General features: G+C 47.0%; 1 protein-coding gene and 1 long non-coding RNA gene across 4 annotated transcripts in view; both read right to left on the bottom strand.

The window, feature by feature from the left end:
- The window catches only part of DPP6 (dipeptidyl peptidase like 6), an 829,290-nt gene that overhangs the window by 648,887 nt on the left and 152,504 nt on the right, over window positions 1-27,899 (bottom strand). The window lies entirely within an intron of this gene.
- Window positions 7,480-20,595, bottom strand: LOC125752705 (uncharacterized). The gene is made up of 3 exons (XR_007402829.1): window positions 19,599-20,595; window positions 17,368-17,457; window positions 7,480-17,064 (listed from the first exon to the last, which is right to left on the bottom strand). It is a non-coding gene; the product is annotated as an uncharacterized LOC125752705 (long non-coding RNA).

Below are 27,899 nucleotides of genomic sequence, written 5' to 3'. Positions count from 1 at the left end.
ACAAATTTCTCTTAAAAATGTGTTTCCTAGACCTGACCACAGCGTTCCAGATATGACTGGCAGTGGCTGCACTTCTAGTGGCTCAGACTTAAACTGCATTAGCTTCCCCAGCAGCCACGTCACCCGGATGACCTGTCTTGCCCTGAGAATCAGTTAAAACCTAAAAGACTTGCATACATTTCCTGCAATAAAGTCACCTCTCTCCCATTCTTACTTGATTTCTCCAAACAGCATCCAATGGGCTTCCAAACAGGGTTTAGATGAAGGAGGTGTATAGATGGGGGCTTGCCTGGATTATGCTGCCATTTGCTTTCTTACTGCTGTAAGCAGTAGGCGGGGTTCCACACATCACATTCTTTTTAAACCAGTGACCTTAAAGGGATGGAGTTGGCCAAGCAGCAGCTATGAGAACTGTCTCAGGAGACAAGGTGCACAACAAGTCAGGGAAGGCAGTGTCAACCATGGCTGGGTCGCCCTCTGATGGGTCCCAAGGCCGGGCACCAAGGAGCCCAGAGTGGAAGGAGGGTGTTGGGCAGGAGGGAGCCCAGGCTTTCCGAGAGCGAAGTCACAAGACAAGGCTAAGCAGAGGGCTGCTCCAATCTCAGGTGATGGTGCCAGCCAAGCTCGGGGCCTGCAGAGGCTCCCCACCACCCCAGAGCCGTGTTACAAGACTGGCCAAGAGGGTGAGTCCAGCAAAGGACCTGTGACTCTGACTTCCTCCTCAGCACACCTGGAGACACCTCGCTCCAGGGTCCAGCCTTCCCAATGGGTTTGTGCATTCAGCAAATGCCCACTGACTTTTCCAGTTGTGCAATATGATGGTGACTCAAGATTAGGTGACTCAAAAAAATTTCAACTGCAGGCATGTTTTCCAGCTCCATGGTAAGGCCCAATTTCCCCAGCCTCACATGGAAGAGAATCGGGGTACAAGAAAGTACATTACGAACTCTGATGCCCCATATTAATGACAGTGTGCTTCCCAGACTCCTCAGAACACAGCTCACACTCCAAAGTTCAAGGAAAGCAACCACACGTTGCATGAGGCTGCATCCCTGCCACGTCCCCACAACCTCTTAAGCCTTTGATTGAGGGACACCTTCATGCTGGTCTTAGTGGATGATGCTCACTGGTCAACAGGTTGCAGCCAGCCCAGGGAAGGCAGGCTAGAGGGGTTGCATGGAGCCTGGATCACCCCGATAGAAAGATGCCCTGGGCTGGCAGGGCTGGTGAGAAAAGGTGAGGTCTGTATTCCCTTTTTCCTCCATTTCAAACTTCCAAATCCTGTGAAATGTTCCCATAGACGTCTACGACTAGATCTTAGAAACCCTGAAGACTAGCAGCACTCAGCATTTTGAGCTGTGACTCGGGCATTACTAGAAAAACAAGAGAAGGATAAGCCAAGGTAGGTGGGGAGGCATGAGCCCCTAGGAGCCAAAGACCAAGAGCTGGCGAGAGGGTTTGGGGAGGTGCCTCTCCTTCGGGAGCTCATAAGCCTCTCTCAGGCTACTTTCTGCATTTTCTGGCACCTGAGAGGAGAGGAACAGAGGGGGGAATCTGAGTTGAGCACTTTGTGAAAGCTCAGCCACCTGAGTGGCTGGCCTATCTCATCCAAGGAGGGCCTCGGGGGCCCCATCCCTTAGGGCAGGTCAGTGCAGCAGCCAAGTTCACTGGAGAGATGCACAAAATCTAACTGACCCTTAGCTGCTCAAACTAGTCAGCTACACATAATGCAAGTTCTTTATCTCAATGCTTTTCTTCCCAAGCATTGTTGGACATTACACGAAATTGTCCACGAATGTTGGACATTACTTCGAAATTCTCACGAAGGAGGATTTGGGGTGGCGGCAGCAGGATGGGCCATTTGAGCAAGCTTGATTAGACCAGCCCTCATTGCAGATGTGGGGTGCGCATCAGCAGGTGGCAGTCAAGTGCGGGGGTGGGGAGTGAACGAGCGCCTCCAGAGGCGTCCTCCAGAGGGCTGGGCACTTCCTGCACACCTTGTCACTCGCAAGAACATGGCAGGGTGTGATTCTTGCCACTGCCAGAGGACTGCTGCTGAAATCATGTGCTCTCCCCATCACTCTTCCCTGAAAGGGCTGCACAACTCCAAGAGCCCACACACTAAGTCAGTACTGCACCCTGGAGCCATTTCCCAAAGCCCCTGGGATTCACTCAGTTCCCTCCTCCGTAAATCTGGAAGTTGTGAGAAGATTGAAACCATCACAAAAGGGAAATTGCCGTGAAGATGAATACAGAAGAGGTAAAAAGAACTTTCTGCAACATTCCGCAATCCAAGCAGGTGCTAAGTATATACTTAGTAAGGTTTGCTCATTCATTCGTTCTTTCATTCATTTAGTGATATTTGAGGTCCGAAGGCTACCCAGCTCTTCAGGGGGGACCTGGTTCCCGCCCTGACTAGCACCATCTCCTCAGGACAATTAAATCCATGATCTTCTGTGCCATTCAGAGTTAAAGTCTGTGCTCCGTGGACAGATGCCCGGAAGGCCAGAGATGCCCAAGCAGATCGTAGAGTCCAGCCTGGTTTCCAGTGGGTTTCAGGGAAAGGTCAGGCCTCAGGCTGATTTCTAATAAGAAGCAAAATGGAGACCTGTCCAGGGAAGGGGTGACCCCAGGAGGCCTTCAGTAACCACCTCAAAAGTAAACATAGATTTTCCATTATACCCACCAAATTACTACAGGCTACATAACATGCACCCTCATTTGCTAGCATCAAGAGTTGTCACTTCCTACAACAACCCAGAGCCAGAGAAAGACATGCTCCCTCTTATAATTAGCATTTGGCATTGAAAGGCACTTTCTGACGGGTTCTGGTGTGTCTCTAAATAGCATATCAAGCAGGTCTGCTTGTTTCTCTTCAGAGCATCAGAACCTATTATTTGCTCCTGACACAGTTTGATTTTCACTCCAGCCTGATGGAATCCCACCACTGACCTTTACCTTTTGGCAGGCCAGCCCATCCCATGCCACAGGGACCACTCGGTCCTCCCACCCCTCCTGGCACGTGGGGCAGGGACACCGTGGTTGTGGGGAGGGGAGGCAGAGAGAGAAGGTGACCGCACATCCCCATGCTGCCAGGACCAGCCAAGCATATGCCTACTGCCCTGGCATGACTAATGGCACATCCACGCTCAAAAGTGTCCCAACAGCACAGCAAGTGACTCGGTCTTCCCGGGCAACTGGGATCAGTCCCCATGGGCACCAGTCTTGGGGTGCTGCAGGGCCTCACACCTTCCCACCTTCTCGTGCCCTGGCTGCAGTATTTCAGGAGAGAGAGAAAGTCACAAGGACTTTCAAGGGCTGCCAGGCACCATTTGTCCTCACCATGTGGTGAGGAGTGTCCAGGTGAGTGTCCCTGCTCCATCCTGCCCCCTGCCCTGGCAGGCTGGTCCGTTTGGACTGCAACACAGCTGACTTCGCTGCCCACCCATGTGACTGCAGCCACAGGGCGGGCTGGCAGGACGTCACAGCGAAGGCAGGGTGCACCCATGCCAGCTCCCTCGCCCTGGGCTCGCCCCCACGTCTGGTGTCCTTTCCTCCTCTGGCTTCTGATGGCAGGTCTCCTCCATCTGCGCTGGCAACAGGGTCTCAAGTCATTCCTTGGGGCTTCTCTGCATCTTACTCCCAAGCTGGCATTTGCTGCCTGTTTAAAACTCCCCTGGATTCGTCCTAATGTGGGTGCCCGATCTGTTTTACTGGGGTCTCACCTGACCCCAGACTACCCTCCTCTCCTGGCACCTCCCCCAGGTCTTATTTGGCAACAGAACTGCTAATCCCTGGGGACCAAGTCTCATCGAGTGACATGTGTGTGGCCGTGTGCAAGCACAAAGAGTAGACTGGAAAGGGGTCGAACAGACAGTGGGGGTGTAGTGGCAGCACCAAGGGATCCACCAGGGCAGCAGGGCCCGTTCAGAGGGTCGGGGGACTCCTGACCCCTCCTCGACAGGGAGGCCACTCTTGTCACTGACCTTTGTTTCAGACTCCAGACCCTGAAGGCCACCAGCCTCACCTCACCTGCCAGTCTCTGCCCACGCCCCCCTGAACACTCTGTCTGCCTGCAGCAGGGCCCTTGCTCCACCTCACACAGGCCAGCTGTGCCTTGCCCTGCACACCACCCTTGCCCACCCCAGAACCACCCTCCCACCTTCTCCATAATAACAATACTCCCTCTGCCAGAAACTTCAGGCCCAGCTGGCCCCCACTGACCTTTCCCAAGCCATGCCCCCTGCCACCCTTGGCAGGCCCCCATCCTCACTTGCAGAGTCTTCTCCCCAGGTTCCCATGACTGCTTTTTGTTCAATGGACATGAACCACTTGAGAGCCAGGCCATGTGATACAGACCCTTTAAAAGGGAATGTGAGGGACGCCTGGGTGGCTCAGTGGTTGAGTGCCTGCCTTCGGCTCAGGCCATGATCCTGTAGTTCTGGTATCGAGTCCCACATCGGGCTCCCTGCAGGGAGCCTGCTTCTCCCTCTGCCCATGACTCTGCCTCTCTCTCTGTGTCTCTCATAATAAATAAACTCCTTAAAAAATAGATAGATAAAAAGATAGATAGATAGATAGATAGATAGATAGATAGATAGATAGATAGATGATAGATAGATAGATTAATGGGATCATGAATAGGAAACAGATGTTCAATGCAAACCTGTGAGTCGGCACTTAAGGAGAGCTGACAAATGGCATCCAGCTCCCGGGGTGCGAGCAGGTGTCCAGAGGCAGCAGGACACTTCCAGATGCAAAGACCCTGTTTCCACTCCTTTTGGAATTCTCATCAGTGTTTGGAATTGAAAGAAAGAAAGAAAAGAAAGAAAAGAAAAAGAAAGAAAGAAGAAAGAAAAAGAAAGAAAGAAAGAAGAAAGAAAGAAAGAAAGAAAGAAAGAAAGAAAGAAAGAAAGAAAGAAAGAAAGAAAGAGAAAGAAAGAAGAAGAGAGAAAACCAAACTCTTTTTCTTCCCATGATAATTTCTGAAGGAAAATAAAATGGGGTTTTGTTTCATAAATCATTTGGGGTGAATTTCTTTCTCCAAAATTAAAGTCTAAAACCAGGTGGCTTTCTTTGATTCCAATCCTTTTCATGTTCTCCGTGTGTCTTGTGAAAGCATGGTTGCTATGGCAACCACTCATTATTTTTCAGGAGTTGGCTAGATATCTTCACAACAACAACAACCATCCCCAAATCTTTCTAGCCTCCAGAGTGTCTTAATTTATATCCTACCCTGGTTTCTAATTTTTATAAGCCCTTAACTAAACACTATGCTGCCGCTTGAACAAGCCTAACCAGCCCACACCCACAACTTTGTCACTAAATGAGCTTTGGGGACTCATTCAGCAGCTTCACGTCCCCTCCCTCCCCCCCAACATCTTCCCCATAATCTAAGAGAATTTTTAAATTTTCCAACACTGTAGAGTCTTGCTCTGTCTGGAGGGTATAAGGTGTTCATCAGGTTAACAAAGCCTAAGATGCCGGGGGTGGGGGTGGGGGGGATGCACATTCACAGGTGTATCCATGATGATGCTTGGAGAAAGCCGCAAATTAAATGAAGGAAGAATGAACTTATTCTACGATCTTTCTTCCTACATGCATTTTCCCAGGGCATCTGTCACATTCTCAGTGTGGTGCTAGAATTTCCAAAGGGTTCAAGAGAATCGACACCATCCACCTGTAGCACACTTCGTGCCGGCTTGGAAAAGGTAAATTAAAATCTACGGTCTCGATGCAAAAATGAGCTATGCGATGATGCAAGGGGAATGCATCCAGGGGTAAGTTCTGGGGAGGATGAGGGTGTGAGGGGAGGAGACGGTCAGCGGCAGGGTCTTTATAAAACTTTAGGGATGATCTGTGGTCTACCTGGCACTGTCTATGCGGGCAGATGCCTACCTATGCAAATCGGTTCAGGAGTCACTTTTAAGAAAGACACATCACATGGCCTTTGCTCTCAACTTTGACCAAAAAAAAAACATCTCTTGGGGGAAAATGAATTACCTGATGAAGTGGCATTTATGAAATGAGTATTTTCAGGGGCGCCCAGGTGGCTGGCTCAGTGGTTGAGCCTCTGCCCTCGGCTCAGGGCGTGATCAGGTCCTGGGATGGAGTCCCACATCGGGCTCCCCGCAGGGAGCCTGCTTCTCCATCTGCCTCTGTCTCTCATGAATAAATAATACCTTTTTTCTTAAAGGTATTATTTATTTATTCATGAGAGACACAGTGAGAGAGGCAGAGACACAGGCAGAGGGAGAAGCAGGCTCCATGCAAGGGAGCCTGACATGGGACTTGATCCTGGTCTCCAGGATCAAGGCCCTGGGCTGAAGGGGGCACTAAACCGCTGAGCCACCAGGGCTGCCCAATATCTTTTAAAAATGAGTATTTTCAGCCCTCATAAGGAGTGGGGGGGTTCCACAGGCTTTGGGGTAGAGGCCAGCGATGCAGACCTCCTGCACCAGGAGAGCCGTGCACGGAGCCCTTGGCTCCAGGAGGCTCCCTGGAGTAAACCCCCAAGCATTTCAGGTCTTCCACTCAGTAAGGAAGAACCCCACAGTTCACATGAGACTCCACATAAAGGGCCTGGGGACCCAACAAGCTAGGAATGGGGACAGAGCTGGTATCCTCTCTCTACATGTTTTTATCTAGTTAGCAAATCATGGCATATCCAACTTCAAACCGGGCAGTTTCAGCAAAGAGGCCCAGTTACCACGCCAACAGGGAGGCGATCCAGAGGGATCTTAAATCACCTAAGCTGCACGTTAACATCCTTAACATCAAACATTATTTTCGAAGGAAAAACATAAAAGGCAGAGGTCTCGATAAATTTTATTTAAAAGGCTGCTCAGAAAGATTTTTACACTGTTTCCTCTGCATTTAAAAATCATGATAAATCTACCGTGTAAAAATGAGATCCCGAAATTATTTCTTCCTGGGGGCGGGGTGTGGGGTGTGAGAAGTTGTTGTTTTTCCAGACTTGCTCTGACAGGGTCCCCTTGGGTCTCATCACACAATTTCTCTCTGTTTCTTTTCCAGTCCGTGGTGCATCCCCCACCAGGCGGCAAGGGAGTCTCCGAGGCCATCTCAGCGCCGATGCTGGAGCGTGCACCCCAGCAGGCAGGGACTCCAGGGAGGCTGCCTCCCCACCCATCCGTGTCACAAGCACAGAAGACCCCAGCGTGAGACCACGCTGAAGAATAAGCCCCAACTCACTGCTGAGATCCTCATTCCCCCACTTTCCCCACCCTGACCACCTGCAATCCGCATCCAGGGCACGTCCCTTATGGCCACAGACTGTGGCCCTATTTCTGTTCACCTTCCAAACAAGTCTGTCATTACTTAACCCAATGCTTTGGTTTGTTCTGCTCTTTCCTTGTCCCGTATTTCTTGATTTCCAATCAAAGCCAGTCTTCCCCTTTGCATGGGGGAGTGAGCTTCGATGTCCTCACTGCAGCACATGACACTCTGGGGGGGCCCAAGCACTTCCAGGCTGGAGGACATGTTATTTTACTATAAATTATTTTATTTCATCTCACCTACATACTGAATTTTTTCCAAAGTTGTGTATGCACAGAAGTTCCATTATCTGGACTTAAGATAGGGAAGGAACATAAGAATCAGCTGGCATAGCAGGGGGAGTGAGTTGCTCAGGGCAAGTTACTCAGGGCAAGTTGGCCACTCCAACACGTGCATCACTTGGTTTGCTTGTCTTTTGCAAGAAATACAGGGATCTGCTCAGGGCCACACTCTTAATTCTAGGATGTCCTAGAACTAGTAGTAGGTCCCTGGTTCCTGGGTCTTGACCCTCCACTCAAGGCCTAGCTTGTGCCCTTTCAGCTCCCTGTGACATGCCAGCCGACCCCAAGGAGCCTGAAGAAAGGAAGTGATGCACGAGGGCTGGTGGCAGCTGACAGGCACTCATCAGCCTCTCACGTACCAGTGCTGCTTCAGAACGGCCCCCCGATGGTCAGGAGCCTGCCCCCCCACACCATACCCTGTCCTCTGAACATGCACGCCGCCCCGCACGCTGGGGGCATCCCCCTCTTCCCACTGAAACCAACAGTATTTGCCATGAACATTACTGTATTTCTTTCAGAACTCATCTTCACTTTTTAAAAATTACAAAATAGAGAATTATATTCATATGCAGAATATAAAACGCACTCATGGTTTAATATGTTAACGTTTGGTTGCATTTATAATAATACATATTTTTGATTAAAACTTTATTAAATCATTGAGGCCAAATATCCACCACGACCTGAATCCCTTCTCCCTCCCCCAGTAGCCTACAGCTTGGGGTTTGTGTGCATCTTTTTATTTCAGGGTTTTACTCTTTACATGTCAGCATCAATAAGCAATAACTATACGTATGACTCAAATTTGTGCTAGATGGGGGCACCTGGGTGGCTCCGTGGTTGAGCATCTGGCTTCGGATCAGGGTGTGATCCAGGGGTCCTGGGATCAAGTCCGGCATTGGGCTCTTGCAGGGAGCCTGCTTCTCCTTCTGCCTGTGTCTCTGCCTCTCTCTCTCTCTCTGTCTCTCATGAATAAATAAATAAAATCTTTAAAAAATTTGAGCTAGATGTATCATACCACCTACGTAATTTTTATCATACTGCCAAGGGATGTCTTGAGATTTATTAACCAAAATACCTAGATCATTCATTTAATGGCTGTATAGTTTTCCATGTTTTAAATGCATTACTGTGACATAGCATTCCTTTATTTACAATCATTTAGTTGTTTTGTTTCCTGTTATTACAGATAATATTTCCACTCATTAATTCTTACTTGGGCATGACAGTTTCGTCTAGGGAACGTATCCCAGGAAGAACTGCTGGGTGTAATATACAAACAACTTCAACTCTGGAGTTACTTGCAAATTGCTTTCAAGGGTAATTGTACAAGTTTCTCCTACCTGTAATAGTGTATGTGAATGCCTCTTTGTCCATATTATCAAAATTTTAGATGCCTTAAGTTTTTTTCATTTGAAGTGCACAGCTCAGTGGTTTCTGATATACTCAGAGCTATGCATCCATCAGACAACCAATCTTAGGATGCCTCCATTACCCCAAAAGGAAACCCAGCACCCGTTAGCTGTCTTTCCCGCCTCCATCCCTTCCAGCTCTAGGCACTATTAGTCGATTTTCTGTCCTTAAATTTGCCTGTTCTGGATAGTTCATATAAATGGAACCACACGATATGCGGGCCTTGTGACTGGCTTCCTTCAAAAATAAGGTTTTGAATATCCATCCACACTCTAGTGTGCATTCGGTACTTCATTTCTTTGCTTTGTTTTTTAACTTTAATTTCAGTATAAATAGCACACAGTGTTATATTGGTTTCAGGTATACGATATAATGATTCATCAACTCTATATATTGCTCAGTGCTCATCATGTAAGTGTACTCTTAATCCCCTTCACCTGTTTCACCTCCCCTCTGATGACCACCAGTGTGTGCTCTATAGTTAATAGTCTGTTTCTGGGTTTGTCTCTCTCTTTTTCTCTCCCCCCCTTTGCTCATTTGTTTTGTTTCTTAACTCATATGAGTGAAATCATATGATATTTGTCTTTCTCTGACTTATTTCACTTAGAATAATGCTCTCTAGCTCCATCCATGTTGCAAATGACAACATTTCATTCTTTTTATGGCTAATATTCCATTGAGAGACAGAGACAGAGAGACAGAGACAGAGACAGAGAGACAGAGAATGAATATATCTTCCTTATCCATTCATCTTCTGATGTACACTTGGGCTGCTTCCATAATTTGGCTATTTTCAGTAATGCTGCAATAAATATAAGGGTGCATGTATCCTTTCAAATTAGTGTTTTCATAGTCTTTGGCTAAACACCCAATAGTGGGGTTACTGGATGATTGTGTAGTTCTCTTTTTGACTCTTTTAAGAACATCCATACTGTTTTCCACAGTAGCTGCACCAGTTTGCATTCCCACCAACAGTGTATTCCTTTTCCTCCACATTCTCACCAACACTTATTGTTTCTTGTGTTTTTTATTTTAGCCATTCTGACAGATGTGAGGTGGCAACTCATTGTAGTTTTGATTTGCCTTTCCCTGATGAGTAGTGATGTTGAGCATCTTCTCATTGTCTGCTGGCCATCTGGATGGCTTCTTTGGAGAAATGGCTTCTGCCCATTTTTAACAGGACTATTTATCTTTTTGGTGTTGAGTTGTTTCAGCTCTTTATATATTTTGGATACTAACCCTTTATCAGATACGTCATTTGCAATATCCTCTCTCATTCTGCAGGTTTTCTTTTACTTTTGTTTATTGTTTCCTTCACTGTGCAAGAGCTTTTTATTTTGATGTAGTCCCAGTAGTTTATTTTTGCTTTTGTATCCCTTGCCTCAAGAGACATATGTAGAAAAATGTTGCTATGGCTGATGTCAGAGAAATTACTGCCAGTGCTCTCTTGTAGGATTTTTAGGTTTTCAGGTCTCACATTTAGGTCTTTCAGCCATTTGGAATTTATTTTTGTATATGGTGTAAGAAAGTGGTCCAATTTCATTCTTTTCAGTGTAGCTGTCCAGTTTTCCCTACATCATTTATTCAAGAGACTGTCTTTTTCCCATTGCATATTCTTGTCTCTTTTGTCTATGATTAATTGACCATATAATTGTGGGTTTATTTCTGGGCTTTCTATCCTGTTCCATTAATGTATGTGTCTATTTTTGTGCTAGTACCATACTGTTTTGAACACTACAGTTAAGTAATATAATCTGAAACTGGACTTGTGGTTATATCCACCTTTGTTTTTCTTTCAGATACCTTAAAATTTTTTAAATATAATATACACTTTGTTATCTTTATTTCCATTTTTCTGGCTACCAGTGAGACTGGACTCTTATTAAGTTAACTGGCCATTCTTGTTTCCAAATCTGAAACCTTTCCTAGTTTCTTATAAGGTTATTATTTAGTGATTACTACAGATTTTATATATTCTAGAGATTAATTCTAAATCAATTCTATGTACAGCTATATTTTCATCTGGTCTGTGGTTTGCTCTTTCACTCTCTTATCTTCTATCACGTGGAAAAATATTCATTTTTCCCCTTTATGATATATACCTTTTATATATATCTTTAAAAATCTTTCCATGACCAATTCTTTTTTAAAAGACTTTAATTATTCATGAGAGATACAGAGAGAGGCAGAGACATAGACAGAGGGAGAAGCAGGCTCCCTGAAGGGAGCCCCATGTGGGACTCAATCCCAGGACCCAGGGAACAGTCTGAGTCAAAGGCAGACGCTCAACCACTGAACCACCCAAGCGTCCCCCCATGGCCCAATTCTATAAAAACATTATATATTCTCCTAACATTAAAAAAAACTCTAGTCTTTAATCCCTCAGGACTGTTGTTTTTTTTTTTTTTAGTATAGAATGAGGAAGGAAACTAATTTTATTTTTTCTATATCAATAAACAATTTATATTTATGAAATAATATTTTTCCCATCGATTTTTGACAACACTTCTCTCTTAAACCAATAACTCATTCATTGTTGGCCTTTTACACCTCTCTTTTCCCAGTTTTCCTAGAGCGTTAAATGGGAGCTATAAATTCTGTTTCACGGGTGGTTATAAGGATTAAGTGAATTTATGTTTGAAAATTGTTTAAAATAGAACCTGGCACATAGTAGGAATGACATAACGTGCACTGTTGTGGCCACTTCTGTTTCATCCCCTGGTGGATATGTCTAGCCCCACACCTCTCTGGGCACAGTGATCAAAAACACTAAGGACCTAGAGTAAGCCTTGGCATCGAGGAAGACAGAAATTTCTTCTTGATTGTCATGGTTTGTCTTTGACTCATGCTTCCATGCTATTTGTCCTCAACTTACTTTATTCATGAACTAATGTGCATAAATTAACTATTCACGCAATACAGATCATTAAAAAATATTACCCTCATTCTCCCTGCCCTACTTCCCCGAGGGTTACCACGGGTGGCTGTTAGGTTTATGCATCCCCAGGTCTCTACCTATGCATTTTTATCCAATTATAGGCACACATACACACCTCTCTTTCCCTAGATAATCCCTATTTTTCTGAGACTTACTTTTTAAAAAAATCAACATTTTTATTAAGACAACTGACTTATGAAAAATTGGTATAGAACTGACATTTTTTAAAAATAATAACATCTGGGCTGCCTGGATGGCTCAGCGGTTTAGCACCACCTTCGGCACAAGGAGTGATCCTGGAGACCCGGGATCGCATCCCAAGTCGGGCTCCTTGCGTGGAGCCTACTTCTCCCTCTGCCTGTGTCTCTGCCTCTCTCTTTCTCTCTGTGTCTCTCATGAATAAATAAATAAAATCTTAAAAAATAATAATAATAACATTTTTTAGTTAGTTAAATAAGAGTAGTTGGTTGGTTAAATAAGAGTAGATGGTTTTCCTATCCATGAACACCAGTTTCTCCTTAGGATCCTTATCTAACTCCAGGAACTAGATCTAATGAATGCTGGGGAATTTGCAGCCAAAACTAAAGGTCTTATTTCCAAAAAGTGCCTTTACATATTAGAACCTTCACTGAAATCCACCCAGTTATTCGTGGCAATTTGCATTGAGCACCTATTTTGTGCAAAGAGAAATATGATACAGTCTTCACCCTTGAGATTCTCACAGGCTGGCGGGCATGGCTGGTACTAAAGCAAACAAATGACTGCACAAAACAAAGGTGTTATTATAGAATAGCCGAGAGATCATGGACAGTAGAGAAAGCGGAGGCTCTGAAAATACTTTCTTTCAGGCACAGATTTAGGAGAGAAGGAGGCAGGCCAGTAGTTCATCAAAGAACGGCCATTCTGGTCAGAGGGAAGAGGGCAAAGAAGGGCAGAGGGCAGGAGACCATGGAAGATCAGAGAACAAGGCAAAGAGCCTGGATCACTGAAGAGCAGTGCCATGTGGTCCTGTGAGTGGAGCAGGGCCCTGGCTGGGGGAAACATGTTCATCACACTTAGCAATTCCACATCTGAACTCTTCCTTTTAGGGACCTGAGAGATGGCAGAGGAGTAGCTTAGTCTGTGAAGCTGAGCGCAGCCACACTGAGGTGTCTAATCTGCAGCTGTGAGCCCATAATGATGACAAGCTAGAGGCAGGAGGCTCAAGGGGAAGCCAATGTATGCTCCCCCAGCCACTCACAGCCATCAGGCCTCTCTGTTACTGGCAGGGCCCATGAGCAAGCGGCCCCCAGAGCTCCTGTCCCGGCCTGGAGTCTCCAGGAGAAGAGCAGTCGTGTACTGTGCAGATGGGAGTCAGAGCTGGGATGATTTCCACCAGGTGTGGTTCTCCATCTGCACCGATTGGCCCACCCGGAACCAAATCCACACCCCTGAGCACCTGAGCATGGCACCTGGACAAGTCCCCTAAGTAAGGAAGTGCAGCTTATAGGCCATTCGTACCCACATCAGACTCAGTACAGCCCAGCAGCCCTTGGTACACAGTGAAAAACAACAACACTATACTGGCAAGCAACAGCCCAGGGATAGCCAACCATCTCCGGGCAGGCAGCTTCCTGCCCTCTTCCCATGCTTCCTGCCATGCTGGGAGGGTGATACTGTGGACAACGACCTGGTGGACCCAGGAACGTGGGCCTGCAAGGAGGGCAGACCCCCACACTACAAGTGCACAGTCAGAGAGCTTTCCAGGACTTAATGGAATCAAATCCTGCATATTCCTCAGAATTATTCCCTTAGGTGTGAGTAAAGCCCAGGAGGTTTCTGTTGAGCACTCCTCGGCATGCTGTCAGCATGGTCGGAACCGTCAGGCCTCTGTTTACTGTGACATAAACAAACACCATCGAGAAGCTTCTGATTCTTCACAGACGAGCCCTCTCAAGAAAATCTTGAAAATGATGTGCAGAACTGCAGGGGCCTTCGGAGGATGTGAGGCTGATGCAAGCCCTTCTGTCTGGCCAGTTCTCCCCCGCCTAATCATTCTTGTCTCTGGCCCAGGAATACTGCCTCCTAGGCTGAGCTTTTCCTCTTCAAGCCTCACTGCACAGGTGCTAAACCTAGAAGCAGAATCCGCTCAGTACACTCTGCCCTCTGCTGTCCACACTTACCTAGTACAGAACCCTCTTTCTGCTCCATCCGCATGCACGGCAGGCTGTGGATGGAAACTGAGCTACGGAGGGGATATTTGCTGGCTTCAGGCTGCTGATCTTTCTGTGTTCAAGAGACTGAAATTTTCAGATGAATGTCACTTGCTGGAGTTTCCCTGGCAATGCTGAGGGATGTTAAGGAAAGAAGGAAACCCCGCCCATTCCTCCAACACTCTTGTTTGTTAAGGAGAGGTACACACTCATCCACAAGACATTGCAGAACAGAGTTCGTGTGAAGGCTTGGCACAAAACAGGGACACACACAAGATCAGGGCCAATAAGGTGATAAAAATGTTTTTGTGGAAAAAAAAAACAAAACTACCTGATACTTGGGATTTGCTCCAAGGTAACAGTGGCAGTAAAATGGATGAGGTGGGATTGATTACGTGTTGGCAAGTCCAAAGCTGGGTAATGAGTATAACGAGTTTATTAAATAATTCCCTCCACTTTGATGTATGTTTGGAGGTTTCTGTAAACTTGTTCTCTCGTTTTAGTCTACTGAATGCTGAGGAGCTGGAGAAAAGGGTAAAGGTGTGATCTTCCGAGGTGGGAGCCAGGGGACGGGAAGACACGTGGGTTCCAGGTTCTCATCATGCTTCTGCTTCTTGCAACTAGGAGGTTTTGGGAAGGTCACTTAATCTCTCTGAGATAATTCAATATTTTCCATATTTGAAAAATGAGAATAATAAAACTTACCCCACGGGATTATTACGGGGATAAAACAAGATTGGATTAAAGCGCCTGGCACACAGCAGGCAAATGGCAAACGTTTCCTCTCTCCTTTTTCCAGCGAGCCCCAGACAAATGTCAACAGTCAGTGAATACAACCAGTACAACTAACTCCCCTGTGAGGGATCACCCTTGTATAGCCTGAGTGACACGATTAGTTCACTCTTTTTCAGCCTCTCAAACTGAAATTTGTCACAAGATCATTGAGTCGGTATCAGCAAAATATAACATGCATGCACATGTAAGATAAGCTATTATTTTATACTATGTTATTCTTGACTGCCTTTAGATCAGAACATTCCTATTCTATGTCATGTATATATCTGAAGCCTGCATTTTATCACAAAGGATGGTTTAAAAGCATTAAGAATATCTACCGCTAATTCTATGATATTTTCTTTATATACTATAGTTCATTAGCCAAATTTCAAGAGATTGGTCCATGGATAACACACTTCATTAGACATGGTGTGAATGAACACTACAAATATGATTTCCCACATTTTCAATTAACCAAAATATTTGAATAATGCCCTATGATGCTGATTTTAATTTTCTGGCAATAGAGGGCCATTCTGGTTTAAAATGGGTTTTAATAAAGAGAACCGCCTTGGTTATTTTCTGTAAGAATTCTACATGACCGTAGTGTGTCATTCAAGAAAAGCAAATCCGAGGAGAAGCAAATGCAGAAGTCAAAGGGAAATTTGGAAGCAAGCGCATCAAATCTAAGACCTCCACCTAGTAGCATGTCATGTAAGTGAGCACATAAAACACCTGAAAGTTTTCAGGTCTTCTTTGTAAATTAACAGACACATCACAACTGTCCAGTCCTGTGAATAAATGTATTCATGTGCTCATTTTATAAAAGGGGAAATGTGAGCTGAAGCTCTAAGATTTCCCTTCATGTTATTAATTTGTGGCAAAGCCAGGATGTGACCTGCCCAAGAGGCTCTGCTGCACATCACCATACCCTGCCAATCTGTGCAGAGTGTGACACACCACAACAGGGACCGCCAGTCCCCAGCATGGGATTTGGGGGAGGGAGGGGTTTTCCTTCTTTTCTTACTGCTTCCTCTGAATTCCTGGTGTCTGCTTAGTTGAACTGCTATCCGAATCTATAGGTGCCTCAGATTCGAGAAAGATTTCTTTTTACGTCCTCCATATAACCAGACATTTTGCAAAGCTACATTTCTACAAGAAAGAAAACACCTCTTTAAGGAGAAACAGAGTAAACATTGACTTACTATTCCATCTATCCCTGTCAAACATGGGAATGTTTATTCATTATGAAACACGGCATCATTAAAAGAGAATTATGATCAGTGGTCTGTGACAACCCCGTATTCCAAAGAAGTATCAAGATACGAATGAATAATGGGCCAAATGCTTACATAAATATCATTCTCACATTTTCAAAATGTGCTTTCTTCACAAATTTGGGTCCAGGTATCAACCCTTACAAATTGTCTTAACACCGGAGACCCCGAGCAAGTCGGTCCTCTTCACTTAGTCTTCTGTTTTTAGCTTTATTGCTAACTTAAGATATATCTAAAAAAACAATGATTGAGCATATTTTCAGTGCCGAATATAATCTAGAATTTGATCTTAGGGAACCATCTCTTGGGCACACAGCCCTTGCCCTTCACAATCTTGCCATCTGATGTCAGACCCTAGCACGAGGACCACACGGCACAGCGCCTTGCTTCACACGGGACCTGAGATCTTAGGGTTGGCATGTTTGTCGTGGCTGGTCTTTTTGTCTCTCACACAAAAGAGGTATGTGTGTGCCAATCTATGCACACATGTTCACTTGGATGAGTATGTGCATATGCACGTGTAAGTACAGGGGACACCAAAAAAATCTTTGCGATTTGACAATTCCCATTGGTTAATTCCCAACTCCGAGGATGCAAATTAGATGTGAATTAGGTCCCTAGTGGCCAAACTTACTCAGCATCTGACAATCGAGAGACCAGGCTCCCCATGCCCCCTGGACAGGGCCCTCCTCGAGCAACAAGCCCAAGTGTCAATTCTTTCCTTCACTTAAGGGCAGCCTCTTCTCCTGGCCTCACTGCCTGGGTCTGTGTGCTCTGGCCAGGAGCTGCTGCTGTGCACCAGGAGGTCCCTTCCGGTCACTGCAGGAAACTCCTTCACAGGCTCCTCTCTTCCTGATCTCCCGGCCTCACGTTGGGATGTTATGAAGCCCCTTCCTTTTAAAAAAAAAATTTTTTTAAAGATTTTATTTATTTATTCATGAGAGAGAGAGGGAGAGGCAGAGACACAGGCAGAGGGAGAAGCAGACTCCCTGCAGGGAGCCCGACACGGAACTGGATCCCAGGAGCCAAAGGCAGACACCCAGCCGCTGAGCTACCCAGGCGCCCCAGCCCTGTCTTTTCCAGTTGGTGATGTCTCCTTGTTCAGGTCATGGCAACCTAGCCAACATGCGGGCTGTGGCCACCAACCACTGTCAAATGCAAATGCACTGGGTTCTTTTCTGCTTTCATAGCACTTGCCTGTGCAGAGCTGCCTTCTTATTTTAAAAAAGCGGTTTTCCTCTTGGAGTCCGTGACAGCAGCGTCCTCCTGCCTAGGCTTCTGATCTGCGGGATACACACAAACACGCTCTAACATCCTGAGTCTGTCCACAGCCAGCTTCTCCCACTGTACTACCCGTTTCTCCTAGGGGATCTCACTTCCTATAGCTCAAATATCACCAACAGAGTAATGATGCCAAAGCCTAAACTCCATCCCAGGTCCATCAGGCTTCTCTTGTCTCTCCCAGACCTATTAGACCACTCAACCTCCTGTGACAAAATACAATGATTGGTTGGCTTAAATTTGTTCTCGCACAGATCTGGAAGCTAGAAGTGCAAGATCAGGGTACCAGCTTGGTTGGGTTCTGGTGAAGACCCTCTTCCTGGCTTGCAGATGGCCTCCTTCTCAAGCTGTCCTCACATGGCTGAGAGAGAGGGAATGAGACTGAGCAAGCTCTCTGGGGTCTCTTCTTACAAGGACACTAATCTCCTCATGAGGGCCCCACACCCAAGGCCACATCTACCCCTATTACCTCCCAATGGCCCATCTCCAAATGTCATCACATTGGGGGTTAGGGTGACTTCACCACATAAATTTGGCACAATTCAGTCCACAACACTGACCAACCACACAACCATTAGAGATTTCTCATCTAATCTATCATCAAATTCTGTCACTCCTCCTCAGCCTCTTAAATACTTCTCTGGCTTCCCCCTTTCTTCCCAGGGTCACCACAGCCATTTATAAAACCCTGGAAATAGAGCAGCAGAAGTCAGCACCATGTCACAACCAGAGGAAACGCCATTTGGAGTTTGTGTGATCCCACCCGGTTGCCCTTCTGCCCCTCACTTCCGTTAGGAGACACCTGCTGCCATCTTGACAAGAGTGTTGGCCTACCCAGCCCCAAGTTCCTCTCCCAACATTATGCATCTGGCCTCCAGGATGAACTTGAAATGATTTTTTTAAAAAACCTAAAGAAGACATGGACACACATCTGCTTCAAATTGCCAGGACTTTCCAACACCTAGAAAAGATCATCTTGGGCCATGATGCCAAGTGCCAGGACACCCCGCCTGTCACTGAGACTCATCTCTGCCCACTTGGCCCCACAGACACCATTCCTCAGGCCACCCAAGCACCTGAGTGCACTGAGCTCCCTTCCACCCCTGTCCCTTTGAAGGGGCCATTACCTCAGCCTGAAATATCTTTCTCCTTCCCATAGTTATCTGCTATTAATCCGTCAAGAGTCATCATAGGCACTCGTATCTCCCAGGAAACGCTCCCTTGAGACAGAATTAAGTGTCTCTCTTCTTGCTCCTGTAGGGCCCTCTGCATACTCCACCAGTTAATAATAAGACAAGGTGATGTGTTAAATTTGAAGGCAAAGACTGTTTTATTCATGGAGTGCCACATGCTGAACCCCTGCTCTCATAAAGAGATTAATATAGGGGTTTTCAAACACATGACTAATCAATGTATCTTCCTATTACTTGAATACAAACTTCTCATCCTGATCCTGCTGCCTGTGATGCCCAACATGGTAGCCACCAGCCACCTGTGGCCACTTAAATTTAAATGTATAGAGATTAACTACAGTTTAAAATTCCGTGGCCCTTGGGCAGCCCTGGTGGCTCAGCAATTTAGTGCCGCCTTCAGCCCGGGGTGTAATCCTGGAGTCCCAGGATCGAGTCCCCATGTCAGGCTCTCTGCATGGAGCCTGCTTCTCTCTCTGCCTGTGTCTCTGCCTCTCTCTCTCTCTCTCTGTCATGAATAAATAAATAAAATCTTTAAAAAAAGAAAATGCACTTATAAAAAATAAATAAAGTAATATAAAATAAAATTCCGTGGCCTATTCCAAGTGCCCGACAGCCACATGCAGCTATTGCTAGAATGGACAGCACAGACATACAATATTTCCAACAGCACAGAAGGCTCTCTTGGATGGTGCCGCTGTAGACTCTTCCTACGACATACCCAGCACACTTGACTGTCTCTCCCACCAGACTGAGACTCTTGAGCACTTCTGTATCCCATGACATCAGCCCTGCATTGGGCCCCAGGGGATGGCTGGTCAAAGTCTATTATATGCATAAGTAAAATCTCTCCTGCACAGTGTCTGCTGTGTCCCATCTGGCACATGCTGCTCATTTTCTCTGCTGCCACTCCCACCTGACAGAGCCAAACTCCACAGCCTCCCAGGCCTTACCTGAGGACCCCTTTCTCATGAGCTCTCCTGCCCCGCCTTTCATGGTGGTTGTTTCCATCTGAAAGCTGGTGGGTTGTAGGGCCCACATCTCCTTCCATTTGTTCTGTGTGCCCCAGTTCCGAGCAGACCAGCAGAGGGCTCTACTCTGCAGGGACGAGTCCATCTCCTTGCACTGTTGCATGATCCTAAGCAAGTTGGAACCTGGTTACTGTTGATATTTATCCCAGGGATCACAGAAATAGTAAGATGTGCCTTGGAAGAAGATGGAAGTTTCCAACATTTAAAATATGGATGTTCTGGGGATGCCCAGGGCAGGTGGGGTACAGGATCGCTGCCTGTGTGTGAGGCTGAGATCCGGTGCCCACTCAGAAGCTCTCATGCAGGCGGGTCAGAAGAATCTCCAACCCCCGGGCTCCTGCCACCCGGAGCAGAACCTGGTTCTGTTCAGGATCCGCCCTGTCTGATGTGTCTCTGAGGACTTCTGGGGCCCAGTGCTGACAGGTAGGCTACCTATGTCCCCGCTGGCCTGGTCCTAACACTGTGCCCTTTCCTGTCATGCCGCCAATGCTACCTCACTCACAAATATCGGCCTGGAGAGGGTGTAACTGCCTAGGTATGTGTGCACCGCCCGGCCTCAGAGGGCCCAACAGAGGGGTGGGGGGCTTATTTCTCTGTTTTGGGAACACCTGGTTCCAGAGATAGCAGAAGTGATGACTTCGGTTCCAAAAAACACATAAACTGCCTTCGTCGCAGTGGTGCTAGTGGCTTGTGTGTTTCAGACTGTTTTGTGTAAGTAGCTTTGGCAGGTGTCCATCACTCACAACTGGAAGAGGGTGAGCCACCACTAGAGCAATGGTCATGAGGGGAAGAAGAGTAAAAGTCCACAGGCAGGAAGAAACGAGTGCATTCAGGGAGCTGCACACCTTCCACCTGGCTCATCCACCTGGGGAGCTGGCGTGGAGGGAGTGGGCAGCGGAGGCGGCCATGTACAGACACCACAGGATGGCCATCCTGTGCCTCGCCTGGGACGGTGGCAGCGCCAGTCTCAGAGCCGCCCCCCCCCCCAAACAGTTGTATCAGCTCCGCAGGGACCCAATCCAAGAGGGGTGCCCTTGAGTGTTGACATGGGTCTCACCTGGGCTGGCGCCAAGCCAAGTCACAGGAGCTTGTGCTGCAGGTGCTAATGTGCAGAACAGAGGAAGGCAAGGCCAATCCTCAAGAAACCAAGTCCCTGGGGCATGTCAGTATCTCAAATTCCCTTCACAATGAATGCAAAGGAAGCTCACAGACTCACAAAGGCAGAGCCATTTCGTGAAGGAAGAAGAGCACAGTCCGGCATTTGGGAGTTTAATGGAATTTCACAGCACAGAGGGAGGAAAAGGCACGTGGCTGTCAACCTGGGGGAATGGCCCCTAGAGCTGGAAGCCCACAGTGAAGCTTTGGATTATTTGTCTTCCTGGAGCTTTTTACTGAAGCCAGATGAGGGCATTTGGGGTGCATTACTTAAAGAGGTTTGCAAAGTGCCTTCTTAGCGCTGTATCAATATGTCCTCGTAAAAATACTCCCTAAATGACAAACGTTCCCCCATCCCTTTAAAGGCGATGCCTTATGTTCGTGGCAGACATGAAACAAAAATCTGATTTCCCCAAAATGGAACTCGGGCGTCCAGCTGATGGTATTCGTGCCAGTTGCTCGGCCCCGCCTCTCACATCACGTTTCCTCACTGTGTCCAGCCCTGGGCTGAGCCCCTTCGCCAGGTTAGAGCAGCTCGTGGGCTCTCCCTTCTGCAACTCCCCTTTGCACATGCTCTCGGGTTCTTCCCTTATCTTGTCAACCCTGTGGCTCCATCTCCCGGTCCTGGAGCCTCCCCTGGGCTGTCTGACGTGATTGCCGCTCGCCCTCTCCTCTGGCAGCCTTTCAAACCAACCTTGTCCAGGGCCTGGACGGGTAATCTTCTGCAGCCACCCTGCCACCAGCCTCCGAGGCGGCTCCACCTCTGGTCAGGACGCATCCGCTGAGAGATTCTTTACTGTCTGGGCCACTGGGTGTGATCCGGAGATGGCTCCAAGCCCTTGGGTTTATTTTCCTACTATATGGCTGATTTAGCTCATCTTGGGTCTGCAGACAAGTGACACCCATGTCTATGCTGACGCTCTCTGCCTCTTCTGACTCGGGAGTCTGCAAATTGCTTCCCACGTGCTAACCCTGCCCGTTGACCTCGTGAATGAAGCATTGCTGGAACACAGCCACACCTGTTCATTGTCCACAGCTGCCCTTGTGCCACCCCCACAGGGTGCGGTGCATGTGACAGACTGTCACCCGCAAAGCTGAAACCGTTCATGATCTGGCTCTTCCAGACAAGTCTGCCAGTGTCTGGACCGGACCAGTGATCTGAAAGTCACCTTTACCTACAGCTCTACTAGTTCTGATGATTTTCTATTTCACATAGCAGAGAGGTGCTGACATTTTATAAATTATTAAAGAAACGTGTATCTTCCACCAGGTCACGACGTTCTGCCCACATTCCAAACACGTATGCGTGCTCTATTTCAAACACAAGGGGTTCCAAAGGGAATATGACAGGCCCTTGCAATTGAAGGTCTCTAACCCAGTGACAAGACCAGACGTATGCAGAAATTACTTTGGTGAGGACACTTCGTGTACAATTCCTACTACACGGAGCAAAGAGGATGGAACCGCTGAGCTATCCTATCCCCAATCTCCAAAACTCACCCTGCAGGGAACTCGGCACCTGTGCTGGCCATCCATCAGCAGGGAAGGGTGATAGTCAGCCATCAGCGAGGAAGGGTGACTAGGAGTTTTCCAGCCGTGGAAAGGAAGAGGGACAGGAAACAACCATGCACACCAAGGTGTGGAGGCCAGACAGCACGAGATGCTGGAGGAAAAGCCAGGAGTTCAGGTGGCTGAGGTGCAGGGCCCATGGAATGAGGCTTCGGATGGAGCAGCTGCCCCGAGAGGTGCCATGCCACAAGCCAGGCCACAAACACGGATCTTGAGTCCCAGCCGACAGCTGAAATCTTGGGAAAGCATCTTGGGAAAGCAAACCTGTGGCAGGAAACGTCCCCCGAGGTGTACACTTACTCATTTGACAGACCAGACAAGAAGTGTGGCAAGGCAGTGCTGCTTTTAATGTCTCGTGACATTTTACATTTCTTTCTTTCCCAGATAAACTCTTCCCTTTTATTTATCGTCCCCAAACACGAATTTTATCCACTGCCTGGGAAGAAACTGGAAACCCCGAGGGAGATCTGGCTGTTGCTTTTTGAAAGGACACATCTTAAAAATAACCTCATTTCTTTTAAATTGGTCACAGCATGAAATGAGGTGTCTGGGAAGAGGACAATGAATAATGTAGAAATGCCAGCGACTTTGGGGGTGCCCTTTGAGGAGGCTGTTCCTGAGTTTTCTCCTTCTTCATGTTTGGCCTTGGGAATGCATCATTTATGTCCTCATTTCCATCCTGGACTGCTTGTTAGGGGAAATAATGAATAAGTAGAATGGCACGCAGAGGCAGACAAGACCAATTCTGAGTCACAGCCTCACAGAGGCACAGGGTTAGATCCTGGAGGTGCTAGGAGTGATCAGGACACGTATTTCTCCTACCCTCCTCTGGCCCCTGAAGGCCCATGCCCCAAGCCTTGTCTTTCAGAAGCTCAGATTCCAGTGGAAAATAAATTAAAAACGGACAATTTTGTTTGAGGTGCAGTAAATGCTCCAAAAACCATGCACAAAAGGTGTCCTAGAAGCCTGTCACAGTGACATCAAACAGATTAAGGGATTAGGGTGGCTTTCAGGAAGAGGGGACAAAAATAGAGGCTCTCTCCCTTAAAAGCTTCCAGCAAAACAGCACAGTAGCTGTCCAGCAGAGGGGAGAGGCAAGAGTGGGTCCCCCCTGGAGGTTCCAGAGGGAGCCCAGGCCTGCTGACACCTTGATTTCAGATTTGGGACCTCCAGGACTGTGAGGTGGTGTGTGTCTACGGGTCTGAGACACCCAGTTTGTAGTGTTTTGTCACAGCAGCTACCGAAAACTAGTACTGTCAGAGATAGGCTGACTTCTTAACCTGGGTGTGATGTCAAGTCACCAGAGGAGTTCACGGGAGCCAGAGAAGGACAGCCCCTCCTCCTGACACATATTCCACCTCCCAAATACAGCCGCTGCCTCAGACTGATGCAATCAAGTGAGAAATCCTGCCATAAACACATCTACTTTAGGTGCTAACATTAGGTGTGGAATTCTTATATTTAAAGCAAATAAGGTGGGCTTTAAGGATTCAGTGTTTCCCAAACTTTTTAGCCATGAATGTTTGCACAAGCAGAAATTTTTAAAGGACAGGTGGAAGATCTCCATGTGTAGTTTCCCTTGAGGTCTGTGTGAGCAAAGGCCCAATCTTATTTCAAAGGGGCTGTAAAGCTGACAGTTAAATATATATACATATTACTGACGTTAAAAGAATTAGATTAAATTAGATTATTCATAATTGTATTTTTAAGTGAAACTTTATATTCTATCAGTCACCAGATTTTGTTTGAGCTCCATGAATGTGAGAAGAGGCCAGTCCTGGAGCAATGAAGACTAGGAAACATGCCAAGAGCTGATGATTCAGAACAATCAGATGTGCTCAGACTTTTCAATGCTGAGCTAGAATTGTGTCATAAAAGGAAATATGGGCTACCCTCATCCCTAAAAGCTAGGCTGTCAGAACTCCTTTTTCAAAGATGGACATAGATTTTTCCCTTCTCTTTCCAGCCTGGCGTCACTGAAGTTTGTATCTTGCCTTTAAGTGAGCTGGGTCAACCAGAGATTTTTCATGTTTTTCCCTAGATATCTATCTGTTCTTGAAGCATTTTGATGCATGCCTCCTTGAGAAGGCCCTTCTTTGTGAATGCCAGTGTTTGGAAGGCAACTGACCTTGAGTAACACTGACCCAGACAGTGAAACGGGTACCAGATACGCAACCAGGTCTTCCTGGAACACTCAAGGTTCATCGATTCCTGAACAGTGAGTGGGTGGCAGACTCAGTTGCTCATGCACACATGCCGACACTCCACTGTTTGATGTAGTAGGGTTGACCATCAGGCATTTTACGGTACAAGTTACCTTTCCAGGGTTTTCACTGACCCCATGAGCCAATTCCAGGGTATTTTGATCCTAAAGATCTCTGAGTTTGTAGAAAACTCTCCAAAGACTCCCTGAGTAAAATGCTGACTCTGTTTGTTTCATTTTGGGGAGGGAAGAGTGTGCCACCTGAACTTCAAAACCACTGCAAGTGAGGATACAGCTGATACACTCGGTGGCCAACTGCCTGGTTTTGGGAGCCTGAAGGGACTTCGGAATGTCTTAAATGAAAACATCCACTTCATTACATTGTCGACATAATTGCTAATGGAGAGGTCATTAAAAGTGAGGCATTTATGCTGAAGCTTTTGAGAAACGCTCTGAGGAATGGTTTAAGACCTTTGTTCACAAAATGTTTGTTGTCTTTAAGATCGCTGTAGGCAAATCCATAGCTGGTCATTTCCATTCTGTTTTCTACACTTTTTCACTCTGGCTCCCGAGGCCATGCTTGCCAGGGATTCCTGTTAGGAATTCTGAGGCTGAACTACCTGTTTACATTCTCCCTTGGCCTCCCAGCTGTCTCAGCAGTGATTCTTGCATGACTTCTACTTGGACTTGTTCTGACCACTGTACTGAGCACTCACCATGTATATTTCAAGTTCTTGATCATAAAAGGGCCTCCAAGAGAAGTAATTTTCTCAACAACTCTTTCCTACCTTAATTTCAAGGCAGTGCCTGGCCCTAGAGGAGCTCCACGAGCAATCCCGGTAAGGAGTCTGTGTTCTGTGTTGAGATGACAGCCCTTGGAGTTAATCTAGGGATCAGACTGCACTCCCTCATCAACCACCTTCTTGGGTGGGGGGACTGACTTAGGACATCTTGTTTCACACTCATTTTTCCTCCAGGAATGCCACGTAGGGGTGAAGGAGCACAGAGGGAAATGGTGATTAATTCTGGCACCACTAGCCCATCAGTTCAACTGTCATAACCAGATCACTCAATTAACCCACCTTTCAGGATTACAGGTAAGTGTCAAGTACACAAAATTATGGCTAATATTCAGTGCATATATGATCACAGGGGAGGGGGGAGGGATAATACCATGTTCCCTCCTTCTCCATACCTCTTGCTCCCCTCTGTTTGCCCTAAAGGTATGCCAGCTGCCTGCCCTTCCTTTCCAGAACAATGGCATCTTGCAATAAGGACCTCATACCATTGCAATTATTCATGGCATGCCAGGTGATATTCCAAGTGTTTCTCATGTATTAACTCAAACTTTACAACAAATTGGTGAGGAAGATATGATAACTACTTTGCCTAGTCTTATAAATAAGCTGAAGTCCAAAAGCAGGGAAGTGACTTATGGGGGTTAAACGATGAGTAAATGGTGGATAAAGTCACTACTGAAGCTCCAGCAGTCTGAGTCCAGGAAGGTGCACCTGCCCACCATGCTACCTTGCCTACCATGAAGACGCTGAGGGTGGGGGGCACCCACCAGCCACCAAACAAGAAAATGCAGCTCCTACAGGCAGTGATGAGATGTGAGGTGTGTCCTTGACTGAATTCTACATGTGAAGCTTTTGTAAATGGTTCCATCAGCTCCTTATGCAGCCACACTGGTATCTGCATCTACGGAATAACTGGGCTGTGACTTGAGAAGAGCTCGTGTCATACCAACATACTTTTTCATGTGAACTTATATAAACAAGTACATATTTTAAAGGTGCAGTTGCTTTAAGGAAGGAGCCAAGTTCCACTGGCTCTGTCTCCTGTTTCTCCCCCATCCCCCACCACACCCCTGTGGCTCTCATTAGAAACCCTAGGACTCAGGGAAGGCACAATTGGAAAATGATGTCTCTAAACCAAAGCCTGGGGTCTGGCTTCTATGAGCTAGTCAAGGTGGGCATTAACCGGCTGACACAGCACTCAAGGGACACACTTGATCTTCCTGGCTGAACTCCATCTGCTCCCCATGCTCGCCTGTATCCTGCTTCTGTTTGCCCAGCTGAGCTCTGATGTCTTATCTGGGAGGTTTCCCTCTCTTGACTCCTGCCAAAGACCCAGTGACCTCATTCCTTGTCCTGGGCTATCTGCGTGTCTCCAACAATAAGCGGGTTACTGTGCTCCCACATGAGAGGCTGAGTGTGGAGATACCGGGATCATCCCCGTGCCCCTAAAATCACGAGTCATCTCTGACTCCTCAGACACGCAAAGGGAGGGAAGGTGGACCTGCTGAGTGGAACCCCTGCCTGGGCTGCTTCTCTGGTGAATGGCAGCTCTGTGGGCATCCAAGGCTCACTGAGTCTTCTCAGGTGTGGAGAGCCAGGTGGGGGAATGTGCAGTGGCTTTTCATGTACACCACAGACCCTTCTCTCTCCCTGCACTTGAGCTGGAGGCTGGACTTTGAAACTTTGGTGCATTAATTCATATTCCTATTCCCTAAGTAACGATAGCAGAAAATGGGCTTTTGTGAGTCTCTGGCCGCAAGCGTTCTGAGGCACTTTGACTAATTCAATGCAGTGATCAGAGCTGGCCATGCAACTCTTTATTATCTGTTGCATTATCTTTATCTAATTGCATGCACTTTGGTGTCATCCAACAACTCTAGAACTCTACATGCTTATTAGCATGCCTTTGGGTGAAGGATGTAGCCTTCCTGCAGGTTTCTAATCACCCCTTCAAAGTGTGCCCACAACACAGACCATATGCCAAGGGGACAGCTGGTATGCCTTCCTCAGTGTTGTTAAACAGCTCAGCCCAGTTTGGTGTGGATACAAGAGCACTCACAATGCGTATCTGCATTCCAACCCTGTCTGCAAAGAGAAATGAAAGTTGCAAATCTTCATTTTGCACAATATATTTAGAGAGACTTGACTCAAAGGGTGTCAGTGAAGCCTTGAGTGAGCCACAGGAGGGGCGTGTCACCGGGCCACTGGGCGGGGCACTGGGCGGAACAGACCTGAGTCAGGATTACACAGGGGGTGTGGTCTCCTGTCTTAGCCCTCTCCTAAACGGCAGGTTTAAACTCCTACTGTATTATAGAAATGGGCATCATAGGTAGCTAAAGTCCCAGGCAGTTTCCACCAGATTACAGAATGCAGAAACAGTTTTTCTAGAGCAACAGAGCATTTTGGTCAGGGAACTTTAGTGTTGCTCTAATGACACACAGTTCAAAAATATTCTGATTTGACTCTCTACCTGCTAGGTAGAGAGATGGTCATAGT

This window comes from Canis lupus, chromosome 16 (assembly GCF_003254725.2).
Source record: "Canis lupus dingo isolate Sandy chromosome 16, ASM325472v2, whole genome shotgun sequence".
NCBI classification, from domain to species: Eukaryota; Metazoa; Chordata; class Mammalia; order Carnivora; family Canidae; genus Canis; species Canis lupus.
Note: the sequence above shows the minus strand (reverse complement) of the source record. Positions and strands in the feature narration are given on the sequence as shown.